The following is a 22,768-nucleotide window of genomic DNA, read 5'->3' on the forward strand; positions in this document are numbered from 1 at the left end:
TAGCATGAGAAAGAGTACCATAACAACAATAAACACTGGCATTGTTTTTCTTAAAATTGAAAGATGGAAAACTTTTTGTCTAAGGGTGGGAACAAAGCAAGGATATCCATTCTTCCCATATGTTTTCAACCTAGTCTTACAAAACTTAGCTAACACCATGAAGCGGTATTTGAAAAGAAATATATGTGTAACAGCAGACAGAAACAAAGCAACATATTTGCAGATGACATGATTGTTTACATCCCATATGAACACATAGAACTGATATGAGAGACAAAAGTGAAGAAAAAGATGAACACACAAAGAAAAAACTGTCTATTTATATACTAGCAAGAATGAGTTGGCACTAAAATTCAATAATGTAATACAAATAGCAATTACCTAAACAGTGAAGGTCTTGGGCAGGTAAGATGGCTCAGCTGGAAAAGGAACTTGCGACTAAGCCTGAAAGCCTTTGTTCAACTCCCAAACCTACATGATGGAAGGAAAGGATGCCTCCTGCAGGTCTTCTTCATGCCTATACACACAACACACTTTTTAATGTGAAAAATGGTTTTGTGAAGGATTTAAGTAGAAACCTAACAAAATATAGAAATTATATGCTTGGAACTGCATAATGTTAATGATAGAAATAAAAGGCACCTAAATAAATGCAGTAACATAGGTTGTTTGTGAATTGGGAAATGATACATCTAGCAAAAAATTTGAATTCTCAATAGTAAAGAGGTTAAGCTTACTCGTATAAAAAAACATACTTAATACAATGTCTACATAATATATACAATACATTATATAGAATTAATACAAATATATACAATATAACATGTAGTTCATACTACATGCAACATATATCTGCAAAATAAACAAATATAAGTAGATTTTAAAACATATAAATATGATATAGAAAAATTGTGCCCGGAATTCGACAGCTGTTACTTTAACGTTATATGAAGAGTCAAAGGAAATAGAAGGCCTACAAGCAGTCTGAAAAAGTACAAGGTAAGAAGAATCAATCTACCTAATTTCAAGTTTTATTATCTAACTACAGCACAGTAATCAAAAGTGTGCGATACTGGCAGAGTGATAGACATATGGATCAATAGAACACAACACAAAAGCCAAAAAAAGACACACAGAAATCTGCTCATTGATTTGCTGAGGGCAAAGGTGCAAAATCAATTTAGCAGAGGAAAAACATCACTTTCAAAAATAGAACAATTGGAAATTCATAAAAAAAAGAACTTTCACCAATGATTGACAATGTATACACACATGCACCCCCAAGTGTAATCGAGAACATATACATAAAATGTTATAACTTTTAGGGAGAAACATGTAAGAAAAATATTCAAGATATATGGTTACACAGAGTTCTCAGATTTACTTGATACAAAACAAAAAAATGATAAATTACATTTTTCAATATTAAAATAATTTATGTTGTGAAAGAGTCCATTTAGTAAGTATAAATACAATGAGTTCACAGAGAGAGAGAAAATATTTGTAAATGGTTTATCTGATAAAAAAAATTAATAACTATAATATACAACAAACTTACAAACTCAGTAGTGAAAAGACATATATAATCCCAAAACATACACAATCTGATTAGAAGATACACCTGAGCAGACAGTTCGCAAAAGAGGACAAACCATCATAAAACCTACATCCAGTAACTGATGGAAGCAGATGAACTGGTCCACAGCCAAGCACCAGGCCGAGCTCTGGGAGTCCTGTCGAAGAGACAGACGGAGGAGAGACTATATGAACAAGGCAGGGGGTGGAGGGGGGGCAAGCTCATGACTGGGAAACCCACAGAGACAACTGATCAAAGCTAGTCCAGACTCTGGAGCTCCCAGACTCTGGACTGACAGCTGGGAAACCTTCATGGAACCGAAATAAGCCCTCTGAATGTGAGTGGCAGTCATGTGACTTGATCTGTTTGGGAAACCCTGGCAGTGGAATCAGGATTTATCCCTATTGCATGAGCTGACTTTTTGGAGTCGATTCCCTATGGAGAGAATCCTTGTTCAGCCTTGACACAGTGGGGAGTGATTTGGTCCTGCCTCACATGGTATACCAGACTTTGTTAAGTCCCCAAGAGAGGCTTTACCCACTCTGAGGAGTGGATGGGGGATGGGATGGGGGAGGTAGGGGACAGGAGAAAAGGAGGGAGGAGGAACTGATGTGGGAGTCTTCTGTTTTGTGTTGATTTCTTTGGTTAAATAAAGAAACTGCCTTAGCCCTTTAATAGGACAAAAAATTAGGTAGGCAGAGTAGACAGACAGAATGCTGGGAGAAAGAAGCCGAGTCAGGCAGTCGCCATGATTCTCCCACCCAACACAGACGCAGGTTAAGATCTTTCCTGGTAAGCCACACCTCGTGGTGCAACACAGATTAGTAAATATGGGTTAAAGCAAGATGTGAGAGTTAGTCAATAAGAGGCTAGAACTAATGGGCCAGGCAATGTTCAAAAGAATACAGTTTCCATGTAATTATTTCGGGTAAAGCTAGCCATATGGAGCTGGGCGGGAACGCAGCCCACCGCTGGTCCTACTACAAGGAACTGGAGTTGGCATGTAAAATGAAAAAATAGATAAACAGGGCTGGAGAGATGGCTCAGAGGTTAAGAGCATTGCCTGCTCTTCCAAAGGTACTGAGTTCAATTCCCAGCAACCACATGGTGGCTCACAACCATCTGTAATAGGGTCTGGTGCCCTCTTCTGGCCTGCACGTATGCACACAGACAGAATATTGTATACATAATAAATAAATAAATAAATAAATAAATAAATATTTTAAAAAATAGATAAACACAAAAGAGGACAAACAATGGCAAGTAAGCCCATAAAAGGATAAAAATCATGAAGGATGCACAAATCAAAACCCGAGTGAGAGATCACTAACACTGAAAACACACAAAACAAAAAGTAATTCCACGATCAACAGCCAACAAACAGGTAAGGAAAGAGCAGATTTCTCATGCATCTTCACCAGGGGATGCAAATGGTAGAGTCAGCCTAAAGAGAGCTTTGATGTTTCTTTAAAAATGAAACACAACTCCTGCAGCCTCATCTGTCAGTTTTGGACCTTGCTTCGTGGACAATAGGAGTGTTACTCAGCAATCCTTTGCCTGTGGCCTCTATGTTGAAGTGTAGTCACTGCTTTTTCCTCTAGTAGCTGCAGAATTTCGTGTCTAACACTGAGATCTTTGATTCATCTTAAGATGATTCTAGTTCGTGGTGGGAGGTGAGAATCTAATTTCAGTCGTCTGCATGTACATATCCAGTTTTCTCAGTGCTAAAGATGCTGTCTGTTCTTCAATGAATACTTTTGGCAACATTGTCAAAAATCAGGCAACAAAAGTTGTGCCATCTGGGCCCTTCTTTCTATTCCATTGATCCCTGTATCTGCTTTTCTGCCAATATTATGCTGTGAGAAAACAATAGAAAATAAAGCTTTTCTATCCATGGCATCAGAGTCTCATTGTAAGCCATGGGCCACCTCAAGAATTGCTAGTGACTTGCACGGCTTCCTGTTTTCTCTCTTCCCTCTGTGAGGACATGTTAATGGGTACATTTTTTTGAGGGTCTCATGTGTGTAATCACAAATTCTCTCATTTCAAGACAGCAGTGGTCATTTTATGTCTAGAGAACAGTGTTCTGCAACAAACATGACGCCCTTTGCCATGTTATAGTATGTCCAGAATAGCTTCACCAAATGTTGCCCTTAACTCGAACTTTCCAGCTTCCAGAAATGTAAGAAATAAACCTCTATTCGTCAAACACTACCCAGTCTGTGGTATTCCATTATATCAGCATGAAACAGTCTGAAATAGGCAACAAGGCAAAGAAAGTTTGGACAGCTCTGTCAATTGGTAATAGCATGGTAAGCTGAAACAGCTCAGGATCCCCTTTGATTGTTGGCTGGGGAGAAGTCTTCCTTTCCAGAACTTAGTCTGTATCACTTTCTATGACTCATTTTCACCTGTGTTGTTCAGTGTGGAAAAAATAATAGGCCACAGGGACTTGACCTTAAACTTCGCAAAATGAATAGCCTTTATGGTTTCCATGGAGATGGTTACAGGGAAGTCAGCATAGGTCTTGCACATGACTGTGACTAGGGAGTGTATCAGAGCTGTTTCTATGACCAATCCCACTCCACTTTCAGGAAAGTACACAGAGTACTATTCACCAGTGCTATACAATAGTCGAGGTCAGAGAAAAGGCCAACGAGCATGTCTCCATCTTTGAAGCAGCCAAGCCTACGCTGATTTGAACGAAAACAGCAGTCACGATACAAAAATCAAGTGAAAAGACTGAGAGCCGAAAAGCCAAGTAAACTCTGTGATAAATTGGAAAAGCTAAGCAGGAGATTGGCCACAGTCCGAGGAATGGGGCAGGCAGTTCAAGTCCCCAGGTACTTGGGGAGTGAGGGCTCACCTAAATAAATTGTCTCAGCCCCACCTGATGCTCAGGTGATGCTCAGGAAAGGGAAATTTACAATTCCTTGGTCAAGATATGTTAGTAATGATTACTCTTAATTGACAGTTCAATCAAGCCTAGAATTACATAGAAGATGAACCCCTGGCGATGTGTGTGAAGCAGTTTCTACTATGGCTGAATTAAGGTAGGGTGATCCACTCCAAATGTAAAGAGCACGTCTCATCTGACCTCCGTGCCATCATCCTCATTCGCTCTACCTACAGCATTCCACTGGTTTTTAATTGGCATTACATCTCCTCTAGTTATACCGGCTAGGGTGTCCTGCTGAATATGAAAAGAGGTCATGAAGATGCTGCAGAGGGGGATCAGCAGTTAAGAGAATGCTCTACTCTTCCAGAGTACCTGGATTTGGTTTCCAGCACACACACTGGGCAGTATGCAAGCACATCTACCTCCAGCTCCAGGGGATCTTGTCAACAACTTTTATGGCCTCTGTGGGTACCTGCATTCATGTGTACAAACACCCACAACACATAAATACATAGAGTTGAAAGTGAAACAACATTAAAGAAGAAATCCTGAAAACAAAAACCCAGTAAGCATCATTCCGGAAGGTTTCATGTTACTGGTATGCTGACTTCCTTGGTCAGAAACAGATGCTAAAATTTTCTTACTTTTTCATTTTGAGATAATATTCTGTTTATATTAATAGTGTGGTGATTTGAAAAAGAATGCCCTCCATAGGCTCATACATTTGAAAGCTAAGTCACCAGGCAGTGGAACTCTTTGGTAGGATTGGGAAGATTAGGTGTGGTCCTGGGGGAACTGTGTAACTGGGGGTGGGTTTGGGGTTTCAAAAGCCAATGCCGAGGGGTGAAGACCACCTGGCTGAAAGAGGCCATTCTGGCCTCCAGAAGTCCAGGTAGGCTGCCTGCCCATAGACCTTCCCAACTCTCTTGATGTCCCCCCAGACTATCCCTAGTACCCCCTTCTCTCCTTATCACTGTGTTCCAGCTCCTAACTCAGGTAGTGACTCCCTGTTCTAGAAGAAGTTATGATGACCTCCAAAAGTCAAGGTAGGCTGTTCAACAGCAGAACTTCCCAACTCTCTCAGTGGTCTCCCCACCTGCCTCCAATCACCACCACCACTTCTCTTTACCATATTATAGCCCCCAACTTGAGTGGAGATCCTCTCTTCAACAACAGGCCATAGTAGCCAAAAGACCAAAGAAGAAACAGAAACCAAACAACAAAACACATCCCACCACAAAGAAAAACCCGGAAGTTGGGACCTAGAAATATAATCACCCCAACCCCAGATGCCTAGATGCAAGCATAAGAATCAAGAACAAGCTGGGTGGTGGTGGTGCATGCCTTTAATCCCAGCACTCGGGAGGCAGAGGCAGGCAGATCTCTGGGAGTTCAAGGCCAGCCTGGTCTACAAGAGCTAGTTCCGGGACAGGCTCCAAAGCTACAGAGAAACCCTGTCTCGAAAAACAAACAAACAAACAAAAAGAATCAAGAATAGACAGGGCATTCAAGGCTACCCTGGTCTACAAAGGGAGTTCCAGGACAGCCAAGACAGTTACACAGAGAAATCCTGCACCAAGCCAACTGATGGAAGCAGAGACAGAGATCCACAGTGGAGCACTGGGATGAGTTCCCTAAGTCCGGTCGAAGAGTGGGAAAAGTGAGAATTCAAACAAAGAGGTCAAGACCATGATGGGGACACCCACTGAAACAGTTTACCTGAACTAATGGGAGCCCACCAAAGCTGGCCTGACAGCAAGGGAACTGGCATAGGATCAAACTAGGTCCTCTGAATGTGGGTGACAGTTGTATGGCTGGGGGCAGACTGTGGGGTCACTGGGAGTGAGACCAGGATTTATCCCTACTGCTTTTATGACTTTTTCGAAACCATTTTCTTTGAAGGGACACTTTGCTCAGCCTAGATATAATGGCTGGCGAGGGCCTTGGTCATATTTCAAAGCAATATGCTAGATTTTGCTGACTCACCGTGGGAAACCATACCTTCTCTGAAAAGTGGATGGCGGTGGGACAGGCAGGGGAGGAGAAAGGAAGAGGAGGAGGAGAGTGAGTAGGAACTGGGATTGGAATGCAAAATGAGAAAAAATAGTTTTTTAATAAATAAAGGAAAGGAAAACAAATAAATGCATAAATGGAAGAATAAATAGACTATAAATAAATAAATTGTAAAAATTTGAACAAATAAATAAATACATAAATAAATAGAACAGCCAGGGCAATATGTCACCAGCAGAGCTAAGTCATCTTACTAGAGCAAACCCTGAATATTGCAACACAGCTCAAGCAAAATCAAGACAAAACAAAAATAAAAAACAAAACCTTAAAACCAACTTTATGAAGATGACAGAGCTATTTAACGAGGACATGAATGAAGCCCTTAAAGAAATCGAGAAAAAAGTTGGGCACTAGTGGCCCACATCTTTAGTCCCAGCACTCAGGAAGCAGAGGCAGGCAGATCTCTGAGTTTAAGGCCAGCCTGGTCTTACAGAGTGTGTTCTAGGGCAGCCAGAGCTACACCGAGAAACCCTGTCTTGCAAAAACAAACAAAAATAAAAGAAATAGAGAAAAAGACAAACAGAAAATTGGAGGAAATTAATGAATCCCCTAAAGAAAGCCAAGAGAAAAACAAACATTTTAAAGCTGAATTTCTAAAACAACGGAAATAACAGAAAAATTACAAAGAGAAAGCATGGAAACTGAACAACTCTCTACTGAACCACAACTGAATTAAGGTAGAAATAAAAGAGGAAACTGAAAACTTCTTAAATTCAATGAATATGAATACAAGATATATCCAAACTTATGGGACACAATGAAAGCGGTGCTGAGAAAAAGTTCATAGTGTTAAGTGCCCTCATAAAGAAACTGGTGAGATCTCACACTAGCAACTTAAAACCATGCCTGACAGCTCTAGAACAAAAAGAAGCAAGCACATCCAAGAGGAGTAGACAGCAGGAAATAAACTGAGGGCTGAATTCAATAAGGTAGAAACAAAAAACGATACAAAGAGTCAGTGAAACAGAGTTGGTTCTTGGAGAAAATCAACAAGATAGACAAACCAATACAATGGGACAGGCACTAATGCCTATACTCCTCAAATTATTTCACAAAATAGAAACAGAATGAACATCATCAAATTCATTTATGAGGCCACAGTCACCCTGAACTCAACCCATGCAAATACTCAACAAAGATAATTACAGACCAATTTCCCTTATGAACAAATATGCACAAATACTAAATGAAATACTTGCCAACCAAACACAAGAACACATCAGAAAGATCATCCATAATGGCCAAGTGGGCTCTTCATTGCAGAGATGCAGGGATAACTAAACATACAAAAATTGTCTTAAGCCCCACATTGAGGGTCATTTGTCATATCCCAAGTCCGGACAACAACTATGGGGTCCTGTCCGGCTTTTTCATCCATATTTGGAGGGAAACATGAGGATTAAGAAAGAAATAGACAAGAGATAACTGATAGAGTTGGAAGGGCATCTAGTAAATACTGGGATTCGCCTCGTGTCTATTTCTCATAACCTTTATATACCCCTGCCCATAAAGGAGGGACAAAGACAAAAGACTTCCTTACCAGTATACAAAGAAAAAGCAATTATCTTCTCAGTACCCCAAATAGCAAGTAACCATATGCTAGGTCAAAATAACCTGTTGGCAGCCACACCTTAGATTAAACCTCCTGTCATACAACTAACTGGGAAGGAACAAGAATAGGTCTGAAGTCTCTGACCTTTAGTCAAGGTGGAACAGATCCACTTCTGTAGGCTCCCAAAGAAAATCTGGTCATATATAACCAACCATAAAAACAAACTGAAAGAAAAAGTCACAATACCATCTCATTAGATGCTGAAAAGACTTTGACAAAATCCAGTACCCCTTCATCATAAAAGTCTTGGAAAGATCAGGAATACAAGGAACACACCTAAACATAATAAAGGCAATTTATAGCAAGCTTATAGCCAACATCAAATTAAATGAGGAGAAACTCAAAGCAATCCCATTAAAAACAGGAACAAGATAAGGCTGTCTACTTTCCCCATATATATTCAATATAGTTCTTGAAGTTCTAGCTAAAATAGTAAGGCAACTGAACGAGATCAAGGAGATATAAACTGTAAAGATGTCAAAATAGAATTATTTGCAAATTATATGATAATATACATAAGTAACCCAAAAAATCTACCAGGGAACTTTTACAGCTGATAAACACCTTCAGCCAAGTGACTGGATACAAGATTAAAGAAAAAAATAATAGTCAGTAGCCCTCCTATATACAAATGATAAACAGACAGAAAAAAGCAGGGGAACAATACCCATTACAATAGCCACTAAATATAAATATCTTGGGGGTAACTCTAACCAAGCAAGTGAAGGATATGTATGGCAAGAACTTCAAGTCTTTGAAGAAAGAAACTGAAGAAGACATCAGAAGATGGAAAGATGACCCTTGCTCATGGATCAGTAGGATTAATATAGTGAAAATGGCCATCTTAGCAAACACAATCTACAGATTCAATAAAATCCCCATTAAAATTCCAACACAATTTTTATAGACCTTGAAAGGGCAATGCTCAACTTAATATGGACAACAAAAATTTCAGGATAGCTAAAGCAATCCTGGAAAATAAAAGAACTCCCAGAGGTATCACCATCCCCGAATTCAAGATGTACTACAGAGTTACAGTAATAAAAACTATATGGTATTGGCATAAAAACAGAGAGGTTGATTAATGAAACCGATTGGAAGACACAGACATAAATTCACACACGTACGAACACCTTATTTTTGATAAAGAAGTCAGAAATGCACAATGGATAAAAGAAATGGTGCTGGTCTAACTGGATGTCAGCAGGTAGAAGAATGCAAATAGAACCATATCCATCCCCATACACAAAACACAAGTACAACAGCATCAAAGATCTCAGCATAAAAACAGATACACTGACCCTGAGAGAAGAGAAAGTAGGGAAGAGCCTTGAACACATTGGCATGGAAGACAAATTCCTGAAAAAAAAAAACACCAATAATGCAGGCACTAAAATCAATAATTAATAAATGCAATATCATGAAACTGAAAAGCTTCTATAATACAAAGGACACTATCAATAGAACAAAAATGGCACACTACAGAATGGGAAGAGATTTTCACCAACTCTTCATCTCAAATAGGGCTAATCTCCAAAATATATAAAGAACTCAAGAAACTAGATATCAACAAAAAATCCAATTAAAAATGGAATACAGATATAAACAGAGAACTCCCTACAGAGGATTCTCAAATGACTGAGAAATGGTTATAGAAATGTTCAACATCCTTAGCCATCAAGGAAATGAAAACTAAAACTACTTTGAGATTCTATCTTATAGCTGTCAGAATGGCTAAGATCAAAAACACTGATGATGGCTCATACTGGCAAGGATATGGATCAAGAGGAACATTCCTTCTTTGCTCGTGGGAGTGTGTTGTCTGAGGTCTCTATCCTTCCTGGTCCCCGCAGTTGTTAAGTCCTAAAGAAATCACACAAGCCAGGCGATGGTGGCACATGCCTTTAATCCCAGCACTCAGGAGGCAGAGGCAGGCAGATCTCTGGGAGTTCAAGGCCAGCCTGGTCTACAAGAGCTAGTTCCGGGACAGGCACCAAAGCTACAGAGAAACCCTGTCTCGAAAAACAAAACAAAACAAAACACACACAAAAAAAGAAATCACACAGAGGTCTATATTAGCTATAAACTGGCCCAGTATCTCAGGCTTCTTATTAACTCTTACAAGTTATATTAGCCCACTATTCTGGTCTATATTAGCCAAATGGCTCAGTACCTTTTTTGGCGAGGCAGTCACATCTTGCTTGCTCTGTTTCTGGGTCAGGACTTCAGACTAGGACTTCTTTCTTCCCAGAATTCTCCTGTTCTCATTGACCCGCCTCTACTTCCTGTCTGGTTGTCCCACCTACACTTCCTGCTGGGCTACTGGCCAATCAGCATTTTATTAAGTGAATATAAGTGACAAATCTTTACAGAGTACAAGAGCATTATCCCACAGCAAACTGGAGAGAATATGGGGGAGGGGACTGACATAGAAACTTAGTACAGTGAGAACTCTCTGAAATCTTGTTTCTTGCAAGGGCTCTTAGTAATGGAGGATAAGATGTTTGATTTCCCCATCTTCTGTAACCAGACAAGACTTTCTGTTGTGGGACTGGACACCAACCCAGGCACAAAACCGTTCATCTACAAGCTACTCTGCCTGCAAGATGTACTGGGGCAATAGCAGTACAGAATGCAGGATAATGGAGGGGAAGATCTTGCTACTGTGACACAACAAACTAATGCCCCTGTAAGTTGAACAGTCCAGCTTGTCCTTTTTCTTATGTATGGAAATTATGACTGAGTTCTTCCATTCCAAGAGAACCACTTCATTCTCATATCTCTGAAGACTCTACAAAGCATCTTGGCGCCTGAGTATATTATAGCCACCTCCAGCTCCTCCACCCGCGATGCCGTTCACTCCTGGTGCTTGGAAGGAGTGTTGCAGGGATGCGTCCTCTCACCACTACTCTTTAGTATATTCCTGGAATTAATAATAGCAACATCCCTGGAGGATGAGGAGATAGGCTTGCAGATAGGTGGTGTGCGAATCAGTAACTTGCATTTCATTGATGATACAGCACTACTTGCTGGAAGACCAAATGAGCTTCAGGCCTGCCTAGACTGCACTGTAGCTGTGCCAAACCTCTCCAGTGAGTTCCTCTCTCTGCCCAACCAAAATTGCTCCTACCTCTCTTTCCGTTCCCAGCGCAGCCATGGCTCGTGGTCCCAAGAAGCATCTGAAGTGTGTAGCAGCTCCAAAGCATTGGATGCTGGATAAACTAACCGGCGTGTTTGCGCCTCGTCCATCCACTGGCCCTCACAAGCTGAGGGAATGTCTGCCTCTGATCATTTTCCTGAGGAACAGGCTTAAGTATGCCCTGACTGGCGATGAAGTGAAGAAGATCTGCATGCAGCGCTTCATTAAGATTGATGGCAAAGTCAGGACCGATATAACCTACCCTGCTGGGTTTATGGATGTCATCAGTATTGACAAGACTGGAGAGAACTTCGTCTGATCTATGACACCAAGGGTCGCTTTGCCGTTCATCGTATTACACCTGAGGAGGCCAAGTACAAGTTGTGCAAAGTGAGAAAGATCTTTGTGGGCACAAAAAGAATCCCACATCTGGTGACCCATGATGCTCGCACTATTTGCTACCCTGATCCCCTCATCAAGGTGAATGACACCATTCAGATTGATTTGGATAATGGCAAAATAACCGACTTCATCAAGTTTGACACTGGTAACCTGTGTATGGTGACTGGGGGTGCTAACTTGGGAAGAATTGGTGTGATCACCAACAGAGAGAGACATCCCGGCTCTTTTGATGTAGTCCATGTGAAAGATGCCAATGGCAACAGCTTTGCCACCTGGCTTTCCAACATTTTTGTTATTGGCAAGGGCAACAAACCATGGATTTCTCTTCCCCGAGGAAAAGGAATCCGCCTCACAATTGCTGAAGAGAGAGACAAGAGGCTAGCGGCCAAACAGAGCGGTGGGTGAACCGGTCTCTAAGAGACATGCTGGAGACGTATTTGTACTCTTGCTAACAAGCCTTTCTAGGCAACGTGCTAGATTAAACAACATGATGAAAACTAAAAAAAAAAAAAAAAAAAAAAAAAAAAAATTGCTCCTATATCCACCTCCCTGTGCTGGGATTAAAGGTGAGAGCCACCACCACCTGAATCTGTTTCTGGATCGATCTTGTGTACCACAGGGTAGTCCTGAACTACCTGTAGATGTATCTCTACCTCTGTCGCCTGAGTCCTGGGATTAAAGGTGTGTGACACCAACCACTCCTTGGTCTCTAGTGGCTTAGCTTTGCACTCTGATCTTCAGGCAAGCTTTATTTATTAAAATACAAATAAAATATCATTGCTTTCCCCTTTTGTCTAAGATAAAAATAAAGCTATAAATAATGTTAAGAAAAACTATATACACTAAATATAGTGACTATATGAAGTATATACAGGCAATAAATAAATCAACAATGTCTAGTGGCTTGCATTTCACAAATTCAGAGAAAATACTCCATTATCTATCCTATCTGGGTGAGTTTTTAAACTCTGGTACCTAATTTACTTTCTATAAAAACTTGCGTTCTGCATCCGACAAACAAGGAAAACTATAACTATATAACTGCCCAGGGTCCTAGCTGGGGTCATCTCCGTGGACTCCTGGGAATCACCAGTATTTTATTGAGTATTTTTGCATCAATGTTCATGAGGGAGATAGGTCTGTAATTATATCTTTCTTAGTTACAACTTTGTGTGGTCGGGTACTGAAAGACCCTCAAAGAGGACTTTCTCTCAGGAGGAGACCTCCCCAATGCCAAGGAACAGGCCGAAACCATACGGATGCAAATCGCAAGAGGTTTATTGGGTAAACACAGGTACCTGCGGGCGGCAAGTCTTTCGGAGGACTTGCGCGCCTGCCAACTGGAGGGCGGGTTTTTTTTATAGGGAAGAGCAAAAAGCAAGTTTACAGAAGAAAAAGCATGGTTATCGGAATGAGGCGGGGGCATGAATGGTTTTCTCTCTCAGCATGGGTGTCAGCAAAAGTCATCCTGTTTCTATCTTATAGATATCCTGTTTTGCAGTCAACCTGCTTTGTTGATGTCCTATCTTATTGATATCCTGCCTTGCAGTCTTCCTATCTCATCCTGCTCTCTCAAGCACATGGGATGTTCTAATGAGAGCAGGCTGGCTGCTGCGGCTTTTGAGGAGGGAGTGTGTAGGGTCTTTCAGGTACCAGGGTAACTGTTGCCCCGTAAAAAGAGTTTGGCAATGTACCTTCTGTTTCTATTGTGTGGAACAGTTTCAGGAGTATTGGTATTCGCTTTTATTTCAAGTTCTGGTAGAATTCTGCGCTGAAACCATCAGGCTGTGGAGCCGTTTACTTTTTCCGTACGCGAAATTCACTCGCGCGCTTAGCAGTACGACAATTTTGCGATTAACCGGCATGCGTTGCGGCTACACCTTTGTGCCGTACGGCTTCCTACGCATCTTGGACTATTCCCAGGACAAAGGTGATTCCTAGATAGATATGGGCCACAGCCCATCCGCTTGTGAGAAGAGCTTGCTGGAGGTCTGTATGTCTTTTTTTTTGGGGGGGTGTCATTCTTACCTCTAAATGCCCACCGGTTTGTGTTTTAAATTTCGTTAGCCACGTTTTCGGCATTCTTTGCTTGCTTTCAGGTCTCTGAACGTTGTTTGAATTTTGACTATTTAGCTTGTTTTAAGTATTTTGTTCGTTTTAGGAACTTTCAAAGTGTAAGAAAATGAGCAGACAGACTAGTTATGAACGGGCTGAGGATGTTTTGCTATAAAGGGGAGGGGCCTCAAACTACAGCGTGATGAAGTGTGAGTGCATCTAGAGGAGCTGGAGGGAAAGGCGAATCTACATATATGTGGGTAGCTACTGGGAAGTTAGAGCTGTTCGTGGATGTGTGGTTTAACAGGGAGCAGTGTGAGTTGTTTTTGATGCTCGAGCATAGTATTTCTGCAAGTGGAGCAGAATGGTCAGGCTTGGGCCAAACAATTCTTTATGGCTAAGAGCTCTTATTGTCTCTGTTGTTCTAGAGGATAATGGGTGCGACAGAGACCCAACTGACCATCTCTTGTCACCAAATGAAACTTTCAGTACTGGCTTGAGTTACGTCTGAATGAGTTGTTGGCCAAAGGGATCCCATGGGAATACCCAAACAACCATGGCTGTTGGCAAGACAACAGGCTGCTTTTTACAAACTGACAGCAAGGCCCATTGTTGGTGACAATAGAAACACAACTCATTGAACATGAAGAAGTCCTACACAGCCTTCAATCTCTTTGTTACAGGAAGGTACTCTGCATGACACCGGAAGACAAATAATGCAGTGCCAACCGAGCCAGGAGGTATGTCACTAGAAGTTTGGAAATGCCATTCCCATTGTGTACTCTATCTTGGTTTTAGACCCAGATATATGCTCTTAGCTGTGCTTGTAGCCATGGACTCTAACCCTCTGAACACCATAGAATGAAACATAAAACGTGTAAAAGGAATAGAGAAAAATCTGTAAAGCTGTGAGTTGGTCCCAGTAAGGTAGGTAATATGGAGGCAGAAATTGTACCTGGCACTCTTGTATTCAGGTCAGTTCCCCCACCCCCCCACCCCAGACAGAAAGGGCAGGTGCAGTGCTCCAGCAGGGATAGAAATAGCTCTACCGCCATAATGAGGGAATGGGTTCTGTACATCCTGTGCAATAGAAATTTCCTTCCCAGGAGACCTAGGGGTGGGGGAGAATCAGAAAAGTAGAGACTTTTAAGAAGCCTTAAGTTGGAACTACTTGCATTTTCCAAAGACCTGGAAATTGATTCTATTTTCCTGTACCACCACCTGAGGATGACATGCAGACAGAAATTGTTCCAAGCACTCTTGTAGTACACTGCGGTTTGTCTGTTCTTTTTTTTTTTTTCCCCAGATGCTATGGGCAGGTGTGTGGCTCCAGCAGGTGTAGAAAGAACTCTACTGTCATTGTGCGGAAATGGGTTCTTCCCCCACTCTTATATAAAGGCAAGCAGTTATTAAGTGGAGGGCACGAGGTCAGAGTCAACCATGGTGTCAGATCTAAAGGAGAAGGAACTGGGACAAGTAGAGACCCTCCTCTCGAATGGTGAAGCAATTTACCTCTCCTGGGAACAGAGGAGTGCCCGATGATTAGCATTAGTTCCTTGGAGCTTCTCAAATAAAAGGTATCTAGCAGGATTAAAGTAAGCAGATCACAGGGCATCCTCTTAGGCCATGTTTAGTCTGCATCTTAGCTTCAAAGCAAACCAGAGTTCAAACTGCAGAGGGAGCTCAGCATTTGTGCTTCAGGGCAGGTGGGATACCTGGGTGAGGTGAGCTGGATTCAGCTATCTGAAGCACATCCTGGCACTTATCTCAGGCAAGTCTCCCTGGACTCTGGAGGCAGGATAACACCCTGTAGAGTGGCATAGCAGGTTCTGTTATCAGGCACTCTTCTCCTTCGGGGCAGGGAAGGCCGGTCCAGCAAGGACCTCTTTGCAATCACCTCTGGAACTCCTCAGTGGGATGTCCGCAGCCTCGAAGTCAGGTCCAGATTTTATTTTCTTTCTGTGAAAAAAGCATAAACATACCCTCGACCCCAAATATACATAGGTCGGGTTTTTTCATAATGAATTGCAAGGGCTTTTTTACCTTGCCTTAGCAAAGGTCAGCTTGGTGTTATCAGGCCAGATCCATTTGCATCTGGATCTGCTTGCAACTTTTATAAGCTGCTTTGAAGGAGCCTTGTTTTGCTCCACAATTTTTTTTATTATTATTAGCCATATATGCAGTTCTTCCATTGGAAAAGCCATTTGTAAAATTTTAGCATAAAATCCTTTAAGGGATTTTTTGCTATAACATTAGTAAAATACAGTTGTGTGAATTGTAGCAATGATCTGGGAAAAGATCATTGTTTTTGCCTTTGAATTGAGCAAAGGCAATTGTCCAGGAATCCATCTTAAAATTATCAATGAATCTATTATTTAGTATAAGAAACATTGATCATAGTCAATTTTCCATATAGCCCATTGAAATTCCTTTTAATGAGACCTGGAGGCAGGGGAGAATTAGAAAAGTAGAGAATTATAAGAAGCTCCACACCGGACTGAAATCTCAAGGTCCAAATCAGGAGCAGAAGGAGAGAGAGCACAAGCAAGGAACTCAGGACCGCGAGGGGTGCACCCATACACTGAGACAATGGGGATGTTCTATCGGGAACTCACCAAGGCCAGCTGGCCTGGGTCTGAAAAAGCCTGGGTTAAAACCGGTCTCGCTGAACATAGTGGATAATGAGGACTACTGAGACCTCAAGAACAATGGCAATGGGTTTTTGATCCTACTGCACATATTGGATTTGTGGGAGCCTAGGCAGTTTGGATGCTCACCTTACTAGACCTGGATGGAGGTGGGTGGTCCTTGGACTTCCCACAGGGCAGGGAACCCTGATTGCTCTTTGGGCTGACGAGGGAGGGGGACTTAATTGGAGGAGGGGAGGGAAAGGGGAGGCAGTGGTGGGGAAGAGACAGAAATCTTCAATAAATAAATAAATTTAAAAAAAAAAAAGAAGCTCCAAGGTGGGTCTCCTAGCATTCTCCAAAGACCCAGGCCCTAAGAACCTGGAAACTGATTCTCTTGTTGAGTACCGACCTGAAGAATGATGATATCGAGGCAGAAATTGTTCTTGTCATGCTTGTATTCAAATGAGATTTCTTTTTTTTTTTCAGACACGAAGGGCGGGTGCATTGCTCCAGCAGGTGAGAACTCACTAAGGCCAGCAGGCCTGGGTCTGAAAAAGCATGGGATAAAACCGGACTTGCTGAACATAGTGGACAATGAGGACTACTGAGAACTAAAGAACAATGGCAATGGGTTTTTGATCCTACTGCATGTACTGGCTTTGTGGGAGCCTAGGCAGTTTGGATGCTCACCTTACTAGACCTGGATAGAGGTGGGTGGTCCTTGTACTTCCCACAGGGCAGGGAACCCTGATTGCTCTTTGGGCTGACAAGGGAGGGGGACTTGATCGGGGGAGGGGAGGGAAATGGGAGGTAGTGGCGGGGAGGAGGCAGAAATCTTTAATAAATAAATTTTAAAAAAAGAAAAAAGAAAGTTCAAGAAATTAGCAAATCAAAAAAAAAATAAAGAACTCTACTGTCATCTTGCGGAAATGGGTTCTATACCATATAGCCCATTGAAATTCCTTTTCATGAGACCTGGAGGTCGGGGAGAAATAGAAAGGTCGAGAATTATTTAAGAAGCTCCAAGGTGGGTCTCCTAGCATTCTCCAAAGACCCAGGCCCTAAGAACCTGGAAACTGATTCTCTTGTCGAGTACCAACCTGAAGAATGATGATATCGAGGCAGAAATTGTTCATGTCGTGCTTGTATTCAAATAAGATTTCTCTTTTTTTCAGACGCGAAGGGCAGGTGCATTGCTCCAGCAGGTATACAAAGAACTCTACTGCCATCGTGCGGAAATGGGTTCTATACCATATAGCCCATTGGTATTAATTTTCATGAGACCTGGAGGTCGGGGAGAAATAGAAAGGTCGAGAATTATTTAAGAAGCTCCAAGGTGGGTCTCCTAGCATTCTCCAAAGACCCGGGCCCTAAGAACCTGGAAATTGATTCTGTTCTTAAGAACCACCACCTAAAGAAGGAGGTACTTAGAGGGAACCCTTGCTGACTAGCAGAAAATAAGAAATAAAAAATCCCACAGGGAAGTTCTTACATTAAATTAACGGAACCAGAACCACAGGATTCGTTGATTCTGTGGTCCACGTACTTCTGAGTCCTGTTTCTCGAACTTTCCTCGCTTTGCAGTACGACAGTTTTGCGATTTTCGGCATGTCTTACGGCTCTACTTTTGTGCTTCCTGGGCATCTTGGGATGTTACCTTGGGCGAAGGCAATCCCTAGATTTTGGCCACACCCACAACTCCATCCGCATGGGAGCTCAGCTTGCTAGAGGTCTATGTCTTTGGGAGTCTTCTCACATCTAAATGCCCACTGATTTGCATTTTAAATTTCTTTAGCTACATTTTGACCATAACATTTGCTTCTATCCTAGAATGCCACTCTAAAAGGAATTTAGAGTGGACCCTCGCGGGCTGGAAGTCCTGATGTGTGACCATTAGGTGGTACCTGTGTGAACATGATCTGGTGGAAATATTCAGGTAAGTACACGTTTTTAAGAATTCTTGCTTCCTGCTCCTACTCCTGCCCCTTGCGCCAAGAGTTAGAAGGTCTTTATGTAATGTAATTGTGTCTGAAAAATCCAAGGTGAACCATTACAACACGGTTTGGGGTCTCAAGTATACCCAGAGGTCTGGAGCCTGGTTATGTCTTGTAGCAGAGTAGATGTGTCTAAAAACCAGTACCAAAAGCCAGATGGTAATCTCAGCACTCGGTGGTTTAAAGAATTGTGACTTCACATCCCTCGTCATGATAGAGGAGTAGAGAAACAAAGTCTATTTAGAATGGCATCAAAATGAATAATGTATGTTGTTCATCTGGAAATGGGAAGAAAACATTCATATAAATGAAATATATGTGTATAAGAAAAAGATTATGATATATGGTACATGATGTTTGAAATTGGTATTTCTTCTCACTGGGCTTTGTTTACTGCATACTTTACTATTTTCTTAAGAGTCTTAAGGAGTTTCAACCATGGGAAAATATATTACTGATATGAATATATGCCAGCTGTGTAAGGTACTGATGAAGACTAAAGTGACTATTGCGTGCAGTTAGTTTTAGTAAGAAATGTGTATAGATGTATGCATCTGTATACATGTTCACATTTTTCAAGCTGTGTTTTTCTATTTAAATAGTATTTTTTCATTTATTTTACATACCAACCACAGTTTCCCCTCCCTCTTCTCATCTAAGGCCCCTGTTTTTTCTCTCCTCGATCTCCATTCAGAAAGGAACAGGCCTCCCGTGGACATTAGCAAAGCATGGGACATCAAGTTGAGACAGGACCAAGCTCTCCCCTTGTATCAAGGCTGGGCAAGGTAATCCAGTATGGGGAACAGGTCTCCAAAAGGCAGCTAAGAACAGGTCCTGATCTCACTGCTATGTCCCTTACAAAAGAGACCAAGCTATACAACTCACATAGATGCAGAGGGCCTAACTTGGTCCCATGGAGGCTCCCTAACTGTTGATCCAGAGTCCATGAGCTTCTATAAGCGCAGGTCAAGCTGTGTGGTTTTTTTTTTCTATCATTGTCTCTATTAGTGTATATATGTGAAAGTGGACATTTCTAATAAGCATATTTATATTTGTTTGAGACAGAGTCTCACTATGTAGTGCTAGCTGACTTGAAAGTGTCTATGGAGATCTGGCTGGCCTTAAGTTTGCTGCAGTCCTGTTTCTGCCTCCTCAAGCTGGGACTACTGAACTGAAGCACTATACTTGGCTAGATATTTATGTTTGTGCTGATTTCTATTTAAATAGAGATAGATGTTCCTGGAAAGCTATATGTGCGTGGGAATAATGTAAATACATCAATCTTATTAAACCCAGGGTACACAGTTGGGTGACTGAATTGGGAGATGACAGTTTCAACCATTATTATTATTTTATTTATTTTTATTTTTATTTATTTTTTTTTTTTGGCTTTTTCAAGACAGGGTTTCTCTGTAGCTTTGGAGCCTGTCCTGGAACTAGCTCTTGTAGACCATGCTGTCCTCGAACTCACAGATATGCCTGCCTCTGCCTCCTGGGTGCTGGAATTAGAGGCGTGTGCCACCAATGCCTGACTCAACCATTACTTTTGAAATTTTGTTTTTGAAGATAGATTTCCTCCTTTGAGAGGTGGCTTGGGCATACTCTCCTGTTCATAGCTCTAGCTGAACTTGAATTTGCTAGAAATCTGATTCTCCTGCCTTAAAATTATTCACAGATACTATGACATTTCTAAAAGTATAATATTGAGACAAACAGCTCTTGGGTTTTTTTGTTTTGTTTTGTTTTGTGGCAGGGTTTCCCTGGGTAGCCTTGGCTATCCTGAAACTCACTCTGTAGATCAGGCTGGTCTTGAATTCATAGAGATGCGCCTGCCTCTGCCTCCCTAATACTGGGTTTAAAGGCATGTGCCACCATTGCCCAACTAAAACAAAACTTAACATCCAGATTTAAGAATTAAAAAGTCCTGATTTTCTATAGTATAAATATGGATTGCGTGTGAATTTACATTCTACATTATATAATAATTTTTAGGTTTTTTAGGTCATATACAGCTTTATTCTCATCATTTTTTAAAATTGATATTTATTGAGCTCTATATTTTTCGCTGCTCCCCTCCCTGTCTCTCTGCTTTCCCCTTCAATCCTCCCCCAAGGTCCCCATGCCCCCAATTTACTCAGGAGATCTTGTCTTTTCCTACTTCCCTTGTAGATTAGAACTATGTATGTGTCTCTTAGTGTCCTCATTGTTGTGGATTCTCTGGGATTTGGGGTTGTAGGCTGGTTTTCTTTGCCTTATGTTTAAAAACCACCTATGAGTGGGTACATGTGATAATTGTCTTTCTGTGTCTGGGTTACCTCACTCAAAATAATGTTTTCTAGTTCCATCCATTTTCCTGCAATGTAACATGAAGGGCCAGGCCTGCTTGTTTGTTGGAGTTTTTGTCCTGCCCGGTACCCCACAACTGTTTAGCCCCAAAGAAAATCACACATAGGTCTCCATAAATTATAAGCTGATTGGCCCATTAGCTCTAGCCTCTCACTGGCTAACTTTCACATCTTGATTAACCCATTTTTCTGATCTATGTTAGCCATGTGACTCAGTACCTTTTTCCATGGGGCAGATCACAGCCTGCTGCTTCGGTGGTCTGAGCAGAAGTGGGAGGAATCAACTTCCTCCTTCCCAGAATTCTCCTGTTCTCATTACATCATTTCTACTTGCTGTCTAGTTTTCCCGCCTATACTTCCTGCCTGGCCAGTCAGCATTTATTTTAAACATGATTGACCGATTACAGACGATTCTCCCGCACCACTGCAAACTTCAAGATGTCATTATTTTTTTCTGCTGTGTAGTACTCCATTGTGTAAATGTACCAAATTTTCCTTATCCATTCTTCAGTTGAGGGGCATTTAGGTTGTTTCCAGGCTATAACAAAGAATGCTGCTATGAACATAGTTGAGCACATGTCCTTGTGGCACAATTGAGTATCCTTTGGATAAATAACCCAAAAGTGGTATTACTGGATCTTGAGGAAGGTTGTTTCCTAATTTTCTGAGAAATCGCAGCACCGACATCCAAAGGGGTTCTACCAGTTTGCATTCCCACCAGCAATGCAGAAGTGTTCCCCTTTCCCCACAACCTCTCCAGCATAAGCTGTCATCAGTGTTTTTGATCTTGGCCATTCTTACATGTGTAAGATGGAATCTCAGAGTTGTTTTGATTTGCATTTCTCTGATGACTAAGGATGTTGAAAATAATTTGTGTTTTATGTACAAGTGTGAAAGTATTTATGAAAGTATGTTTTTCTATAGATGAATAGGATTTTCCCACTTTTCTTACATTTACTTAAAGTTTTTGAACTTTTTATTATTATTTCTTTGTATATGGATGTTTTGCCTGCATATCTGTCTTGTCTGCACCATGTACATGCCTGGTACCTGTGGAAGTCAGAAAAGAATATCAGATGTCCTGAAACTGGAGTAACAGAGGGGTGTGGGTGCTGAGACCCAAACTTGGTTCCTTTGGAAGATCAGCAAATGCTCGTAACCACTGAATCACCTCCCTAGCTCCCAACATTTATTTATTGAATGCTTATGTTTGTGGGAGTCCCAAAGCTCTAATATGGAGGTAAGAAGTTGGTTCTCTCCTTCCACCATGTGGTTCCTGGGGCTTGAACTCAGGTTGTCAAGGATGGTGCCCAGTGACTTTACCCACTGAACCATCTTGCCAATCCAATTAATAGAGGTTTGTAGTAAGAATATTTTGAGAACTGAAATTTTTATCAAAATAAAATGGGGCTAATCAATTAGATAATTGCAACTATTTTATTTTCTGACATTCAGATCTTGCATTTCTTTTACATTGCCAAAAATTTCTCAGAAATCAGAGCAGAAAATGCGACAGGCCGCATCTAAAAAAATCCAATTTCAATGCAAATTTTCTGTGGTGCTTCCCTGTTTTCAGAGAATTCTGGATTAAGGCCATCAAAGAGTGAGAACAAATATGCAAAAGACTATCTCTGTTTCATACAAAGTTCTTTCCTCTTGATCAGCACATGGCTAGTTTCTGAATCATTTGCAGAATAGTCTTAAGTACCGAAGAGAAACAATGGTAAAGTCATAAGCAAAAGCCATAGGAAACAGTGATTATGTAATATGGAAGAAAATATTTAAATGTGCTTCAATGTTAAATCATAATACCATAAATTAAAATTGTGTGATTTCCCCAAGACATGTACCACACAAAGAAGGGCCTTGTGTAGTTTTCAATTGCCTTGGAAGTCAGCTTCCCACCAGGCATACAAGGCCTAGTGTCAGGGTCAGATACAGAATAGGATGCCCAAGGAACTAGCAAACTGAACCTGGATCAGAATCAAGTTGCTGGTGATTCCCTGTTCTCCATGCCCTGAGCTGTGAGCATTTTCTTTTCCT

General features: G+C 41.3%; 1 long non-coding RNA gene and 1 pseudogene across 13 annotated transcripts in view; both read left to right on the forward strand.

Annotated features, from left to right (window-relative positions):
- Positions 1-11,274: 11,274 nt before the first annotated feature.
- LOC126494088 (40S ribosomal protein S4, X isoform-like) lies at positions 11,275-12,158 on the forward strand (annotated as a pseudogene).
- A 788-nt stretch (positions 12,159-12,946) lies between these two features.
- LOC126494079 (uncharacterized) overlaps positions 12,947-22,768 on the forward strand; it is a 48,212-nt gene continuing 38,390 nt past the window's right edge. The window contains exons 1-6 of one of the 13 annotated variants that reach the window (XR_007589942.1): positions 12,952-13,690; positions 14,185-14,496; positions 15,063-15,333; positions 16,873-16,902; positions 17,562-17,722; positions 18,217-21,965. This is a non-coding gene — a long non-coding RNA (uncharacterized lncRNA). Of the gene's footprint in view, positions 13,691-14,184; positions 14,497-15,062; positions 16,903-17,561; positions 17,723-18,216; positions 21,966-22,768 lie in introns of all 13 variants that reach the window. The other 12 variants (XR_007589941.1, XR_007589940.1, XR_007589944.1 and 9 more) reach the window with 12 other exon arrangements.

This window comes from Alexandromys fortis, unplaced genomic scaffold, assembly GCF_014885135.2.
Source record: "Alexandromys fortis isolate MF-2015 unplaced genomic scaffold, M_Fortis_MF-2015_v1.1 scaffold_314, whole genome shotgun sequence".
Taxonomy (NCBI): Eukaryota; Metazoa; Chordata; class Mammalia; order Rodentia; family Cricetidae; genus Alexandromys; species Alexandromys fortis.